This window comes from Muntiacus reevesi, chromosome 3 (assembly GCF_963930625.1).
Source record: "Muntiacus reevesi chromosome 3, mMunRee1.1, whole genome shotgun sequence".
In the NCBI taxonomy this organism is placed as follows: Eukaryota; Metazoa; Chordata; class Mammalia; order Artiodactyla; family Cervidae; genus Muntiacus; species Muntiacus reevesi.
The window spans coordinates 137,583,281-137,599,598 of NC_089251.1; the positions used below are offsets into that span (position 1 = coordinate 137,583,281).

At 38.8% G+C, this 16,318-nt stretch overlaps 1 pseudogene; it reads left to right on the forward strand.

Annotated features, from left to right (window-relative positions):
• Nucleotides 1-4,750: 4,750 nt before the first annotated feature.
• LOC136164121 (hsc70-interacting protein-like) lies at nucleotides 4,751-6,632 on the forward strand (annotated as a pseudogene).
• The last annotated feature ends 9,686 nt before the right edge of the window (nucleotides 6,633-16,318 follow it).

The following is a 16,318-nucleotide window of genomic DNA, read 5'->3' on the forward strand; positions in this document are numbered from 1 at the left end:
AGATGGATTGCTTAGGCACCCAACAGGCAAGAATCTGTTTCATACTCATAGGTGAAGTATTTTTGAGGAAAAGAAAGATGACTATATTCACACCAGTTGTTATTAACGACTATTATTGGTCCTAATAACCACGACTAATAGTAAAGGCTGTTGTTCTGCCCAGACAGAGCAAAGACTATGTTAACGCTTACCCAGCACACAGCCTGTGTGTTCATCTCAGAAGAGTGAAAAATACCTCCAGAAGCAACTAGGTTTGGACTTTAATGCAAGGGTACTTCATCTGGTTTCCACAAACACTATTTAGAAGTCAAAAATCAAATTTCACTACCTCCCACTCCCCCCAGCCACACACAGAGTACATCAATGAATCTACGTTCATTGCTCTGAGAATCTGATAGCTTCCAGCAAATTCTCAAGTGGTTCTTAAAGGATTAATAACTACTTATAATACCCTACCCATAAGGCCAGTGGAGAAGGAAATGGCAACCCACTCCAGTGTTCTTGCCTGGAGAATCCCAGAGACGGAGGAGCCTGGTGGGCTGCCGTCTATGGGGTCTCACAGAGTCGGACACGACTGAAGCGACTTAGCAGCAGCAGCAGCAGCATAAGGTCAGTAGTAGATAGAAGGGTACTAAAAAGGAAAAAGTCGTGACTATCCATTTAGTTAGTTAACCCAGGAAGAGGGCTTGTTTCATGGAGTGTGTGTGTGTGTGTGTGTGTCTGTGTGTGTGTGTGTGTTTACTCGAGAAAAGTAAAACTGAGAATCCAACATCCTGGTATTTATTTTTAATATGAATAATCCTACAATTCTTATCAATTTTACATCAGAATAAAGAATTTTAGTAAGGGACAGGAAAACTGTCAAAGAAAGCTGGGGAGAATTGTTAGTTAGGATATCTGCCAACTAATCAAAATGTATTTAAATTGAAATTTGAAGGGAAGAGAAAACTATTTTATAAGTTTATAAGCAGATACCAGATACGGCATCAGAAGAGAAATTAAAAGACAAAATTGTGGTGACACAGAGGTAAGCAACTGTCCCTCAAATTTCACTGGTTTATATTAAAAATATAATAGATTAAATAAAAGATTAAATAATTTAGTAAGTAAGGAGTAAATATTTCACATATTCTGCTCCCTTTTCATTTCACTGGTATATAGTGACCTAAATTACTCTAAAATCAAAGGTTTCCTTGTGAAACATTCATGTGAGATTCTTCTGTATGATAAGTGGATAATAACCCTTAGCACTGAAAAATTTCCTGGGTTTTAAAGCTGTTTATAAAAATAGTATAGAACACATATGAGAAAGTAAAAGTATTAAACTTTTATTGTGTTTTTATCTTTTAAAAATAAAAAAAAAATTCAAAATGGAAAAAGTAGGTATTTTATTAAGTCATAACTGAAATTAAACATAATATGGATAAGAAGATAATTAGCTTCTTTTTAGAAAAATAAAATACAGGAGACAGAAAGAACTTATAGATGAGATTCATCATTTTTTGAATCTTCAAATTATGGAAACTTTTAAAAGAGGTATAATAACATCAAGCACTGTTAAATACCTTGCTTTTCAGAAAGAAGAAAATATTAAATTCTGTACATTCCAATGGTTTACTTTAACATTGCTCCCTGGCCAGAGTTTAGAATAAGTTATTAGACAAATGGATGATGAGTACATGGAAAAGAAAGTGAAGTTACTAATGGCCATCATGGGTTCACTGGAAAAAGTTATGCAAAGTGAACAGCTTTCCTTTTAATAGCTTCTAGTGCCAGCTGGGAGGATGAGTTCTAAATCTTCAAGCAGATTCTGTAGGTGTTTTCCCTTGTGCTCTACCATATTTCTTATCAGTGAGTTTTAGTGAAGGCCTGAAAACTTAAGAAGAAAAATGTCTGACTAAATTGGAAACAATAAGAGCAGTTATGGCAGCTGAGAGATTCAAAAGCACAAAAACTAAAACTGGGAGAACTTGAAACCAACATAAACAAGATTAAACTGTGGCAAGCTCAAAGTCCTCCCCACAAGATGGGTGGCTGTCAGTTGCTTCTGGAAATTGAGAAGGACAGTATACATCTGAGCAGCACCTTGGCAGGGATACCTTAATTAATATCAGACTGCCAAGTCCTGGCTGGCTCCTATGCCTAAGTATTTGATGGGCTTATCAAGGGACGATAAGATGCCTGGGAAAGACCCCAAGACAAATAGCTCTAAAATGAGGACAAATTTTCAATTGTTGACTTGCTTTTTAACTTCTCTTATCTTTTATATCAATGACCTCATTGCTTATCATGGAAAGGGTGCTATTAAAATGATTAGAAGATACCATGAAAAGGTTATTATGAATGATCATGCATAATATATTGAGAGATACAGTCTAAATAAACTTATTCCTTTGAGTTATGTTTTAAAACGTTATCATATATTCTCTTGATGCCAACACGCATCTTGAAGTCCACAGATCTTTCTAAGATTTCCAAGGAGAGCATGTCTACTACCTGAGGCTTGGAGAAAAGATAAAATGAATAGATTTTCAAGGCAACAACTTCGATCAGGGTAAAACTAAACAAAAAACCAAAACAACAAAGACAATTGGGTCAGAAAGGGGGGAAGGTGAAAGGCCAAGCAAAAATATCTGGCTGAACTTGACTAAAACTATCTTTTATTTCAAGTAAAATGAGAGTATGGTCAATGCCCTGCAACACTTAGTTTCCACTCTTTAATGAGACTGTAAATTTCCATAAGAATAAAGATCACAATTTTATTGACCCTCTTCCAAACTTTCTGCAGTTCTGAGCTTCCATAGTCCTCATGTCAAAATTACTTGATTTTTGTTTGTTCATTGAAGTATAATTGATTTACAATGTTGTGTTAACTTCAGGTGTACGGCAAAGTGACTCAGTTTATATAAATAAATATGCATAATATATTGCAGCTCAGAAAATCAAAGGCCAAATATTTCTTATGTCATAATGACCACTCGATGACTTATTTTACCTTTTTTCCGCTCTTCAATAATTTGTGCAATAGAGACACATCCAATAGAAAATCAGTATTTAACAATTTTAAAATATACATGAATGAGAAAAATTAAAAATAAGAGCAATTAAATTTAATTAGGTTGTGTGGAGTAAATTGATCATCTTGCTTCATGTACTGAATTATTTGAGCCTAAGGAAATAGAGGTTCATTAAACAGTTCTCATCGTATTTCTATCATGCTAACAGATACTATTCTCTCCATATCATGATTAATACCAAAAGGAAAAAAAAAAAACTGAGATAAAACTAGTAGTGAAACTCCAAACAAAACCAGTTTATGGAGATTAACAAAAGGGATAAAATTTTACTTACAGATAACCATAATGAACTTGGAGTGACACACTCTTGCCCTCTTTAACATCTAGAGAATTTTATAGTTGGCAGTGGGAGAAGATTACAGTAGAAGAGGCTAAGATATGGAGCTTTTTCCCCCTCAGGCTAGATTTATAAATTTGGCATGAAGTTTCTTCTCTAGAGTTGGGTAAAGAGGTCAAACATAGCTACGTAACCCAGTCATTTCTATCTCTGTGTACATATCGTTGTTTGGGTACAAGCAGCAACAACAAAAAATACACTGGCCACAATAAGGAAAGTGTGGAAACAGTTGAAATTGTACCAGAAGATTTCAAAAATCAAATAAAAAGCTAGGAAAAAATCACACTTAGAAATTGGCAGGAACTAGAGGTAATCAGTGGTTTAGGGAGCAGGTAGTTCTCTGCAGTGTCTCAAAAGAATGAACCCCAAGTGTTTTCTTTCTTTATGCCACTCCAATTCCAGAGAGAAAAGTCCCATGAATCTAGCTTAGTCCCATGGTTAGAAGGGTTAAGACACCTTGAGTCAATTATGCTAAACTGTTTACCATGAGAAGACAAATAATTCCTCTCCCCCAAACTTCGGATTCTAAGACTAAATGAATGAACATTGGTTCGTTCTAAAATGACAAGTATCCACTACAACCACTAAAGTCTAAACCAGGTTTTAGTCAATAGGAGCAATATTCATTTTACCATTCAGCTTGTTTAAGAAATATCAAATTTGTTTTCAATCTTTGTTGAAGATAAAAGTACCTATTAATCATTCAAAGAAAGATTCATGTATCGTTATACGTGAAGAAGTTAACGATTGTCCTAGAACCTAACATTAGGTTTCTATCTAGGAAAAAGTAGTTACCAGCTCAAGAAATGAGACAATCTTACACAACTCTTTTATCTTGAATTTGTAACCATTAGTGGACACAAGTCTCATTTACAAACTTTTCCTATATAGACCACTGTAAGTTAGGTGAAAAGTGCATAGACTTTATAATAGAAAAATGATGAGATTCACTATGAAATTATAAAATGAGAGGCTAGTAGTATGACAGAAATCATTGAGGAAACTTTCCTAGCTTTCTTTAGACCTTTACCTGCATTTAGCAGGTAGATGTTATCTTCCCAGGAGGTGGTAGAACCAGCAATGTTGTATGATACAGTACCAGAAACTGTTAATTGTGTTCCAAGATAATGTTTTCCTTTACCTCCATAGAAATACAGCAAAGCAACAGTCAACTGGAATAGACTACAATTCTCAGTGTTCTTTCTAAAGGTCATGTATCTACATTTTGGCAGATGAGAAAAAGTTTCATGGGGCACTTTCTCAAACCCTCTTGAAAGAATTTAGCAAGTTCTCTTTATCTTTAATTCTGTGACACTTCTTTCCTGCTAGATAGAGTATGAATTTGAAGGTCGAAGCTGGAACATCAATGTTGGACTACAAGGTAATTTTGAGAATGAAGCCTTTTCATGTTGCTTTTCAGTCGCTCAGTCATGTCCGACTCTTTGTGACCCCGTGGACTGCAGCACGCCAGGCCTCTCTGTCCTTCACCATCTCCCAGAGCTTGCTCAAACTCATGTCCATTGAGCCGGTGATGCCCTCCAAGCATCTCATCCTCTGTCATCCCCTTCTCCTCCTTCCTTCAATCCTTCACAGCATCAGGGTTTTTTCCAATGAGTCAGCTCTTCACATCTGGTGTCCAAAGTATTGGAGTTTCAGCTTCAGCATCAGTCCTTCCAATGAACACCCAGGACTGATTTCCTTTAGGATGGACTGGTTTGATCTCCTTGCAGTCCAAAGGACTCTCAAGAGTCTTCTTCAACAACACAGTTCGATAGCATCATGAGAGCCCCTTTAAGTGGTCATGCTGAAGTAGCACCGAGCTCTGGAATTGGACTGAAGCCTTTCCCTCGCCTGCCGCCTCCCGCCGCTTCTAGACTGTGGTCCCCTACAAAATGAGCGAGCTTCATGCCTTCGTGAAAATGTGAAAAGCAGGACCAGAGCATTCTGCACACCTAGAAAATGTGCTTCCTGAGGGAGTGGGTGGAGAGCATGGAGGGTAAAATAGCACGTGCTGCTTCTAAATCTAAATCGGAAGAAAATACCAAGGAAGAAAAAAGCAGATGGTAAGAAGCCAGAGGAAAACATAAAGACAGAGGAACCCTCAAATGAGGAAAGTGATCTAGAAACTGACAATGCAGGTGTGATTGAACCAGACACTGATGCACCTCAAAAGATGGGAGACGAAAATGTAGAGATAACTGAGGAGATGATGGATCAGGCAAATGATAAAAAAAAAAGTGGCTGTCAGTGATGCCCTAAATGATGGTGAACCAGAGAAAGCCATTGACATGTTCACGGATGCCATCAAGCTAAATCCTCGTTTGGCTGTTCTGTATGCCAAAAGAGCCAGTGTCTTCATCAAATTACAGAAGCCAAATGCTGCCACCCGAGGCTGTGACAGTAATCAGAAATAAACCCTGATTCAGCTCAGCCTATACAAGCGGGGAGGGAAAGCACACAGACTTCTGGGCTACTGGGAAGAAGCTGCCCATGACCCTGCCCTTGCCTGTAAGCTGGATTATGATGAAGATGCTAGTGCAATGCTGAAGGAAGTTCAACCAAGGGTCCAGAAAATTACTGAATGATGGAGAAAGTATGAGCAAACACGTGAAGAGTGAGAGATCAAAGAAAGAATAGAAAGGGTTAAGAAGGCTTGGGAAGAACATGAGAGAGCCCAGAGGGAGGAAGAAGCTAGAAGAAAATCAGGATCTCAGTTTGGCTTTCCTGGGGGCATGCCTGGAATGGGAGGGGGAATGCCTGGAATGCCAGGAATGGCTGGGCTCAATGAAATTGTTAGTGATCCAGAGGTCCTTGTAGCAATGCAGGATTCAGAAGTTATGGTGGCCTTCCAGGATGTAGCCCAGAATCTGGCAAATATGTCAAAATATCAGAGCAACCCAAAGTTTATGAATCTCATCAGTAAATTGTCAGCCAAATTTGGAGGTCAAGCATAATGCCCTTCTGACATAAAGCCCCTGCTGGAGGAAAAGCAACTTAGATCACCTAATGGATGTTGCAATAATACAAACCCGTGTATCTCTGACCTTCTCATGAAGAAAACTGAGGTGCTTTGAAGATAATCCCTACCCCTTTCCCCCAAATGCAGCTGAAAACATTTTACAGTGGTTTGCCATTAGGGTATTCATTCAGATAATGTTTTCCTCTTAGAAATTAAAAACTTTAAGCAATTTTTAAACCTTAAAAATATTTAAAGTTAAAAAGGTGTATTAACACCTACATTTTCTTTACTAATCATTTTGATTTTTTCCTTTGAATTAATTAGGTAAGGAAAACACATCAGAGTGGAAGATTTACTGGTCCAAGTTTGAGTGAAATAAAGATTTGTTAGTGGGAGGCAAATACAACATTTAAATAGATAAAGTTTGATTTGGACATATGGTTACTGAGGCATTTTGATTTGTCTTTTCATTTGCTTTGTTATTATTATCTTAAATGATTTGCTTCTGTAACTCTTGGGACCACCAGTATTTCAGTAGGACCTGGGGAGGGACAGGAAGTCCTCGGCAGGGCAGCAGCCACCTTAATACATTTCATATCATATGTCCCCTTGTGCACATGCAGTTAAATCTTACACTGTGGTGAAGGGTTGGTTTTTATAATGTTGCAGTAAAATTGGATTACTTAGCTTTGTCCTTGTCTGATACCTAAAATAAATGTTTCATATTTCCACATGGCAGGGGCGGGGAGGGAAACATCATGAGAGAATAAACCTGAGCCTCTAAAAATTCCAAGAATCAAAAATCTTAAGGTATTTCTATCTTGTTTAAGTCAGTGTTGTTGTTGGGACTGCCTATAAGTAACAGAGATATTAAGCATATAACAACCACCCCACCATTGTACGTGACCACATGATTCAGACTGGCCCTTTATAGTGTTCCCTATTGCCACAGTGCTTAAAATTCTCCAAGCCAGGCTTCAACAGTACATGAACTGTGAACTTCCAGATGTTCAAATTGGATTTAGAAAAGACAAAGGAACCAGAGATCAAATTGTTAACATTCATTGGATCATTGAAAAAGCAAGAGAGTTCCAGAAAAACATCTACTTCTGCTTTATTGAGTATGCCAAAGCCTTTGACTGTGTGGATCACAACAAGCTGTGGAAAATTCTTCAAGAGATGAGAATACCAGACCACCTGACCCACCTCCTGAGAAATCTGTATGCAGGTCAAGAAGCAATGGTTAGAACTGGACATGGAACAACAGACTGGTTCCAAATTGGGAAAAGGGCACGTCAAGCCTGCATATTGTCACCCTGACTAATTAACTTATATGCAGAGCACATCATGAGAAATGCCAGGCTTGATGAAGCACAAGCTGGAATCAAGATTGCCAGGAGAAATATCAATAACCTCAGATATGCAGATGACACCACCCTTTATGGTAGAAAGTGAAGAAGAACTAAAGAACCTCTTGATCAAAGTAAAAGAGGAGAGTGAAAAAGTTGGCTTAAAACTTTACATTTCGAAAACTAAGATCACGGCATCTAGTTCAATCACTTCATGGCAAATAGATGGGTAAACAATGGAAACAGTAAGAGACTTTTTTTGTTTTTTGAGCTCCAAAATCACTGTAGATGGTGACTGCAGCCATGAAATTAAAAGACACTTGCTCCTTGGAAGAAAAGCTTTGATCAACCTAGACTGCGTGTTAAAAAGCAGAGACATTACTTTGCCAACAAAGGACTATGTAGTCAAGGCTATGGTCTTTCCTGTAGTCATGTATGTGTGAGAGAGTTGGATTATAAAGAAAGCTGAGCACCAGAGAATTGATGCTTTTGAACTATTGTGTCGGATAAGACTCTTGAGAGTCCCTTGAACTGCAAGGAGATCCAACCAGTCTAATCTAAAGGAAATCAGTCCTGAATATTCATTGGAAGGACTGATGCTAAAGCTCCAATACTTTGACCACCTGATGCGAAGAACTGACTCACTAGAAAAGACCTTGATGTTGGGAAGGATTGAAGGAGGGATGAGAAGGGGACGACAGAGGTTGAGATGGTGGATGGCATCACTGACTCAATGGACACGAGTTTGAGTCACCTCCAGGAGTTGGTGATGGACAGGGAAGCCTGGCAAGCTGCAGTCCATGGGGTTGCAAAGAGTCGGACACAACTGAGCAACTGAACAGAACTGACCACCACAGTGGTGGCTGACTTAGCAACAAGCACAAACTCTAAGTTGGATCAATCTAGGGGCTTCACAGAAACTTAGTCAATGTAAGTGTCTTTCCTTTGGGCTGTTAGTCTGAGTGATGTACGTATAGAAATGGTTGCAACCTCTTAATATCTGCTACCACATGGAGACTGTTTCCACAGTAAAAGAGAATGTAGAAGGAACACAGAGGGAAACAAAGATAGAAAAAAGGAGTAGAAGAGACAGAAAAATATTTGACATTAAATGACTTTATGATACCAACTGTGCCCATAGGTTTACCAATTCCTTACAGTACTCATTTGGTGGTGAGGGAGGGGTTGGTAGAATTAAGGTCCTTGAGTTGCGCTTCTGTTACTTAACCCTATAAGAAATCTGACTTAACAAGTCACTTTTTATAAAATGGCCATTCCGGAAGGCTAATTGTTTCAGGTGTCATACACACTTCCAGTCCTCTTGGTTTTTTGTAGATGTTTTTACTACCTAAGTTGCAATGGGGAAAAAAAGAGAATCCATCACGTGAAATCTCCTTTAACTTTTTAGACCACCCTAATAATAGCATGTAATAAAACCTGTTCTATCCACTGTTATCCTTTTCTCCTTTGGTACTATGATTGGGAAATCTGCCCAAGTTTCTTTCCCAAGCTAATATTCAGCCTCATCATTCATTAATTTCTTCTCTAAACATACACTGAGCGTTTGTTACAATGCACTGGGCACCTAGTTTGACTCTGGAAACATACGATGTCTAATACTCAGCACTTGTGCTCTTCTCTGCTTAGTCGCTCAGCTGTGTCGGACTCTTTGTGACTCCATGGACTGTAGTCTTCCAGGCACCTCCATCCATGGGGACTCCCCAGGCAAGAATACTGGAGTGGGTTGCCATGCCTTCCTCCAGGGGATCTTCCCAACCCAGAGATTGAACCCATGTCTCCCACATTGCAAGCGAACCTTTTTACTGTCTACGCCACCTCTTAAGAAACTCACAACCTAGAAGAGTACATGGACTTAGAAACAATTGATTGTTATTGCATTAAATGAGTAAAAACATGCATAGAGCTTTGGGGAAGGAAGGAAAGCATTTCTCTAACCAAGCATGCAAGGGAAGGAAGAAGGAATGAGAAATAATATCTGGGAAAATCTAAGAGAAGAGAGACACTCTAGTTGTTAAGAGTTGGTAGGAATCAGGCAAATAGGGAGAAAATATTCCAGTCAGAGGAACCCACTGTAGAGGATACGGAGATTAACAGTATCATGGTGTGTGCAGGGAGCCACAGTTCTGAGTTGGTGGCAAAGTAAAGTCAAATGAGAGAGCCAAGAAATAAAGTCCTTATGGTCGTTGTAAAAGGTTTAACAGAGGGTCCACCCTGGGGAGTGGAATTATTGCAACATTTTAAGCAAAAGAGTGACATTATAAATTTTCTATTTTATAAGCTTACTCTGGATGTTCTGAAGATCATAGAGGGGTGTGAGATGAGAAAGAGAAATCAGCTAAGAGAATATTTCTAGAATCCAAGGGATGAAAAATGTGGCTTGCAAAAGGGTGAAAGTGGTAAGAAATATTTCAAAGATGGAGCTAACAGGATTTTATCAGTGAGTTAGAAATGGACAAAAGAGGAAACTAGAATTGTACCAACAGTTTTGGCCTGAGCAACTGAGGAAATAGAAATGCGATGTGTCAGGATGAGAAAGATTGGAAGAGAAAGTTTCTAGAAGAAAATAAGGACATTATTTATGATCAAAGAATGATAGAGATAAAAATTAAGCATCCATATAGAAGTCTGGGCTAAGAGGATTAATCAAGATTGAAGATAAATTTAGAATGCAGTAGTACTTATACATTATCTCAAGATAGGAGGCCATGTAAGATGACTCAGAGAGTAGATTATAACCAGAAGGGATCTGAAACTCTTAAGATGTTTCAACATTCAGGGGCCTTTACAAGATGAGGATTCAGCAGAGGAAAGAGAAGAAAGACCTGCCAATGAGATTCAAAGATATCAGAAAGGAATATGTAAGAATGTTTCTAGGAGGAAGAAGTAACCAAATGCGACTGAGAGCGTCATTGTTAAATTTAGGGTTAGAAAACATTTCCAGCAACATCATTCTGTCGCCATTCTGCGCATCCCCCAACTCCAGCCTTAACCCTTATTCTGTCTCCACTGTAGTCCTGCCACCTGACAGCTAGTTCTTGCCTAGCAGCTAGGAAAGTGGCCCTTCTAAGTTTTAGCATCTCTTCCCAAAGATAGGGTAACTAAATCATATTTAATATGTATCAGGGGGCAATAGTTTAATAGTGCACAAGACAGCAGAAGCCAAGAAAAACAGACTCAAAAAGCAATTACCTTGGACATAAAATTAGAAGTTTTTTAAATTGGGTGAAAAATGTTGCAATCCTTCTAATTTTCTTGCCTCAACAATTCACTGAGGCATCATTACATACAGCTCAGGGATTACCCCAATTTGAGAGCTTCAGTTCTTTCCATTTGGAAAGTGATTCTGATGGATAGCATTAATATTATAGTACTGCATCAGAAAAGCTATCAAATATTCATTTTTAAGTAATTGTAACACCAATTTTCATTACCCAGAATGATAGCAGAGATCACCTAGGACAGTACTGGCAATTTCATAAACAAATCCTAAGATGGATCTTAAGTTTTGTTGATTTAACTTGGAAGCGAAGACCAGGTCATCTCGTCAGTTAAAGAAGTGGCTCTTAATCTATGGTCCCTGAACCAGAAGCAGCAGCAGCCCCTGGAAATTGCTGAAAATACACGTTCTCAGCTCCCAATGCAAACCTGCTGAATTAGATACTCTGGGGGTAGAGGCCAGCAACAGTGCTTTAATACTCTCCCCAGGTGATTGCAATGAACAGAAAAGTTTGATAAACGCTGGGTTAAAGGATGAGAAAGGGAGACAGCAAGGAATAGAGAAAAGGAGGACAAGGAAGAAAAGGGTAAGGGGGAGAGAGACAAGGAAAAAAGGAAAGGAGGTAGGGGAGAAAGAAAAAGTGAAGGAACAACAAGGAAACGAGGGCTAGGGAAACTGAGTGGAAGGCTGAGAAGAAAGAAGATGGGGAGGACGTAGGAGTGTGAGAAGAAGGGAGAACCACAAGTGTCCTTTGATGGATATTTAGGGCTTCCCTGGTGGCTCAGATGGTAAAGAATCTGCCTGCAGTGCAGGAGACCGGGGCTCTATCCCTGGGTCAGGAGGATCCCCTGGAGAAGGAAATGGCTACCCACTCCAGTATTCTTGCCTGTAGAAATCCATGCACAGAGGAGCCTGGTGGGCTACAGTCCACGGAGTCACAAAGAGTCAGACACACCTGAGCGACTAACACTTTTCAGTTTCACATGAGTACTTACACATATATGATCAACAACTTTGTTCTTGTTTAGTCACTAACCCATGCTGAACTTTTTTGTGACCCCCCAAGGACTGTAGCCTGCCAAGCTCCTCTGTGCATGGGATTTCCCAGACCAGAATGCTGGAGTGGGTTATCACTTCCTCCTCCAGGGAATCTTCCTGACTCAGGAATCAAACCCACATCTCCTGCTTTGGCAGGTGTATTGTTTACCACTGAGCCACCTGTGAGGTGGTATTTCAAAGTGAATAATAATTACCTCACAATATTGTAAGAATTCATCTGAGAAAATCAAAGTAAAATGCATTTCTGACACCTAATATGGTAATAGCTGTGTAAAATTACTAACCCCAAAACAGCTTAATATTAGCTCACAGCCCCTTCAAAATCCTAAATTTCCTCCTTTATTAACAATTATTTTCATTTATTTTCTCCAAGGCACATCTGTCTTAGGAGGCCTATTCTCCATCTAACTTGCCTCTAGGTTTACTTTAATTTTGCTTTCATTCTAAGTCCTTCACTACTTCCTTGAAACCCCCTTTACTGCCTATGTTCAAACTCATCCAGCTGATTTTCAACTAATAAAAAAGTTGAAAAAGATGCCATCTGGGGAGTGGTGAGACTTAGATGGCCACGTAAAGTCCACCGGAGTAACGCGATCTTGGCAAGGAACCATAGATAAGATTAATGTTTGTTCACATGGAGACAGGAACACTTTCCATTTAGAGCCAGGGAGAAGCAGAGTCAAATTGTTTTTAGTATCATTTGACTTCCTTATGGAGACCTGAGATTTCCTGGAGTTTTATTACCAGCAGAAAGTGCCTGAGAGGCCAACTAATTCCAAAGATTCAGCTCTTCTTCGTTGTTTAATAAAAATCATAAAATCCACCTAGCTAGGAAATTTAAAGCTAAAAAAACAACTAATTAAACTTAATTGGGTCAGCCTGGGCAGGCTGATTACTCTGTTTGATTGGCCTCAGGAGAACCTGATCATGGATTCACCAAGAGAAACTTGGCAAAGGAAAGCTTGAAATCAGGACAGGTGCTATATTTCTGTCTGACTGGAGATGTAATTTTTAGTGAGAAATACACAAAAGAGGTTAAAGAGGAAACAGGGTATTGGGGGAAGGTACAATCAACTATAAGCAATTCATTTCAGGCCCATCCTAATTTCTCAGAGTGAAGCAGAGGGAATTATTATAAGGTCACAGGCTTATATTATAGGCCCTGGATTTCCTACCTGAATTGATCAAATATATATTATCAGTTTTTATTTGTTGATATTTTGTAGGGGCTTTTATTTTTTATTTTTTTGCAAATGCTTTCTTGCTGGCAACCCAGAAGAGGAACTAAAGAAAGCCACATAGAACGACCATCGATGATGGTCACGTTTGTCTGAGGAACCCAGACCACTATACAGTAGGAGTGTCAATTCCTAGAATTTGAGTACAATCTTATCCCACCAGCATATATGCTTATGATAGTTATTTACTTGGAACCTCTTCTTTTGAATGTAGTATTACTCTGGTTAATTACTATTGATTTTGGTTACATCAAGATAAAAATGTTTCAGCATATAAAAATGATTTTTGTGCTTAGAAAACCACTTTGGAATTTCAGTTTTACCTTATAGAAGACTCCAAGGATTAAATGTTTTCTTTAAGGTTATATAGATCCATGCTTCTCAAACTTTCCCGTGGAACTCCTACAGTTAACTCATTAGAAATATGGCTTAAAAATATAATTTTATAAGCCCTAACCCAGGCTCCCAAATCAGAGTTTCTTATATTAGGTTCAGAGAAATGCTCTTTTTGTTCGTGTGTTTTCCAGTGCTTCCAGGTGGCTATGATTCAGTCTAAAACCTGAGAAATGTACTTCCTGAATATGAGACAAGAAATGCCAGGCTGAGTAGTAAAGGGTGCCAGCTCCATCATACCATAAGTGACATAATTTACCTTAAGCTAGTCATTTTACCACCTGTACCTTGTTCCTAAAATGAAAATATTAAGAGTCCTTATCCCAAAGCATTATGGCAAAGATTAACACATGGCAAGTGTTTAGTCCATTGCCTTGGCTCTTACTGTTATTAAAAGGAAGATTACCCGGATAAAAAAGGTAGGCCAGACAAAAAAAGTGTCTCACTGAATCCATGAGGTGATCCTGTTTTACTCTTGCATGTTTCAGCTCCTGCAATATTCTAGACACTCTTCATTATAAGCTAATTATTATGGTTGTTGAACCTTCTTTTTTGTCTTTTACTGTTATTCCTAACACTATGAATCTCTTGAAAGAAAATAAAGCAACAGGCAAGGAAACTTTCTAAGATACAAGGATAACACAAGAGACCCAGGTTTAAAGAGACATGGCAAGGATATCCATACATGACCATCGGAAGAAATAGCTGTAGATCTTATGACCTGCAATTGCCCAACATAAATGGTGATGGCCTAGAGAAAAAAAGAAATTCAGACACAAGCCAATTATTAAAAAAATTAGTTATGTGTCTTATGAAGTGTGTTTCTCATCACTCTGAGATATGTCCATTTTTCATCAAAAAATAACAACAAAAGAAGATAATGAGATTCATGCCATGGAAAAGCCACAACCAAGTTATCTGTGCTTCATCAACCATAGTTTTTATGCTGTTCCTACAGATTGCTACGCATGATTTCATTTAATTTAATTCTCAGAAAACCGTGCAAGGAAGACAGTCTTTTTCACAGGGAAGGAAAATAAGTTTAGAGAGATTAAATAGCCTGCCCAGGATGGCACTCTGCATTCAGCTGTTGGCTGGTCGTTTCTGGCCCCAAATCCTATTCTTCATCGCTTGACCTGAGCAGTAGATACAGAGCAGCCTGTTGGGGACCAGCATTATGAGCAGCTGAGGACACAGAACCAGCTTGTCCTCCAGGAGCTTTCAGTCTAGCAGGAAAGCCAGAGAATGAATACATTCTGAGCAGCATCACAAGTGGACCATGGGAGACACAAGGAGTTCTAAGAGCATATATCATGGAGATTAGTTTTACTGAGAGCATGTGGAAAGGCCTCCTCAGGGAAGGGTCATTTAACCTGAGAGATGAACTGTGAGTAGGGTCAATAAAGGGCATATTGGTAACGGAGGGAGCAGCATGTATGAAAACACCCAAGCTACATTGAAAGAAAACAATATTCAGGAAGGCTGGAGTACCGAAAGCAAGAGCTGAAAAGAGACTAAAGAAAAAATAATAGGACGTCTTACAGGTTATGTAAGGTTCTGGGAATTCATCCTAAAATCAAATAATAATAATACTTTAAATTAAAAATTCACTATAGAGATTAAGTAGATGAAAGATATGTGCAGATTTTCTGATTTATAAGGCTCTCCCACATCAGTGACTGGCATAGAAGATTCTACACACTATGCCCAATGTGTGTTCAAGCATCAGACCCATGGCTCTCAATATTGTACTCTTGCCAGTTAAACTGATGCGCCACAAATACAATAAATACTATAAATACACTGCAATTTCTACTAAACTATAGCTCTAAGCACCACCTCTTATCTTGATTTCAAGATGTACATCATCTGTTTCTCTCTTGGCTTATTGTCTGCAGCTGTGTAATAATGACACCCCAAGCACCCGTTAGAGTCAATTTTATTGGTAACTTCTGCTTACTTAGGAAGACTATCATTAATCAGCCTCTGGCAATCAAAGCCAACCACAGCCTCTGCTCTAGCATATACCTGCAGTCTACCAAGTACTAGAACTATGAGGAAAGACAGAGCAATTAAAAACAAACCAACAAAAACACTCTGTATAGAGAAATGGCCCTTCTGTGTCTCACTGATAAGTCACTGGTTACTTTAGTTTTTAGTTGGAGTCACTGCTGACTGTGGAATGAAATTCACTGTGTTCATCTTGATTAATATCTTAGCCTTGAATGCTCCTCACACCTTCTAGACTTAAAAAAAAAAAAAAATTCATTAACTGATTAGCTGAAGATTTTGGAAGGTGTGCGAGTCAAGAGCTGAGCTGATTTTATTCTTTTCTTTTGATTTGCTGCTGAACTGTAAAGCAATATTACAAGGTCCTTCCTTTTGTCCCCTTGCTGTTCTTGTTCTTATTTCATGTATACATTTGTCTCCTAAAATCCTCCCCCTGGCTAACCCAGTCCTGCTTCTTCACACCTTTCCTCTCCCAAAGTTCCTACTTTCAACATTGAGTTTGGAACTAACAGTTTGCAAGGATGAACCCTACTCCTCAGAGGCTGAAACCACAGAATGTGAAGGAGAAATGGAAAATAAATAATGGATGCTGTAATCTGATGTTGTGATTCTCATCAGAGCCTCCAGAGCAAATACAGGAAGGTCGGGGCACTGCCTG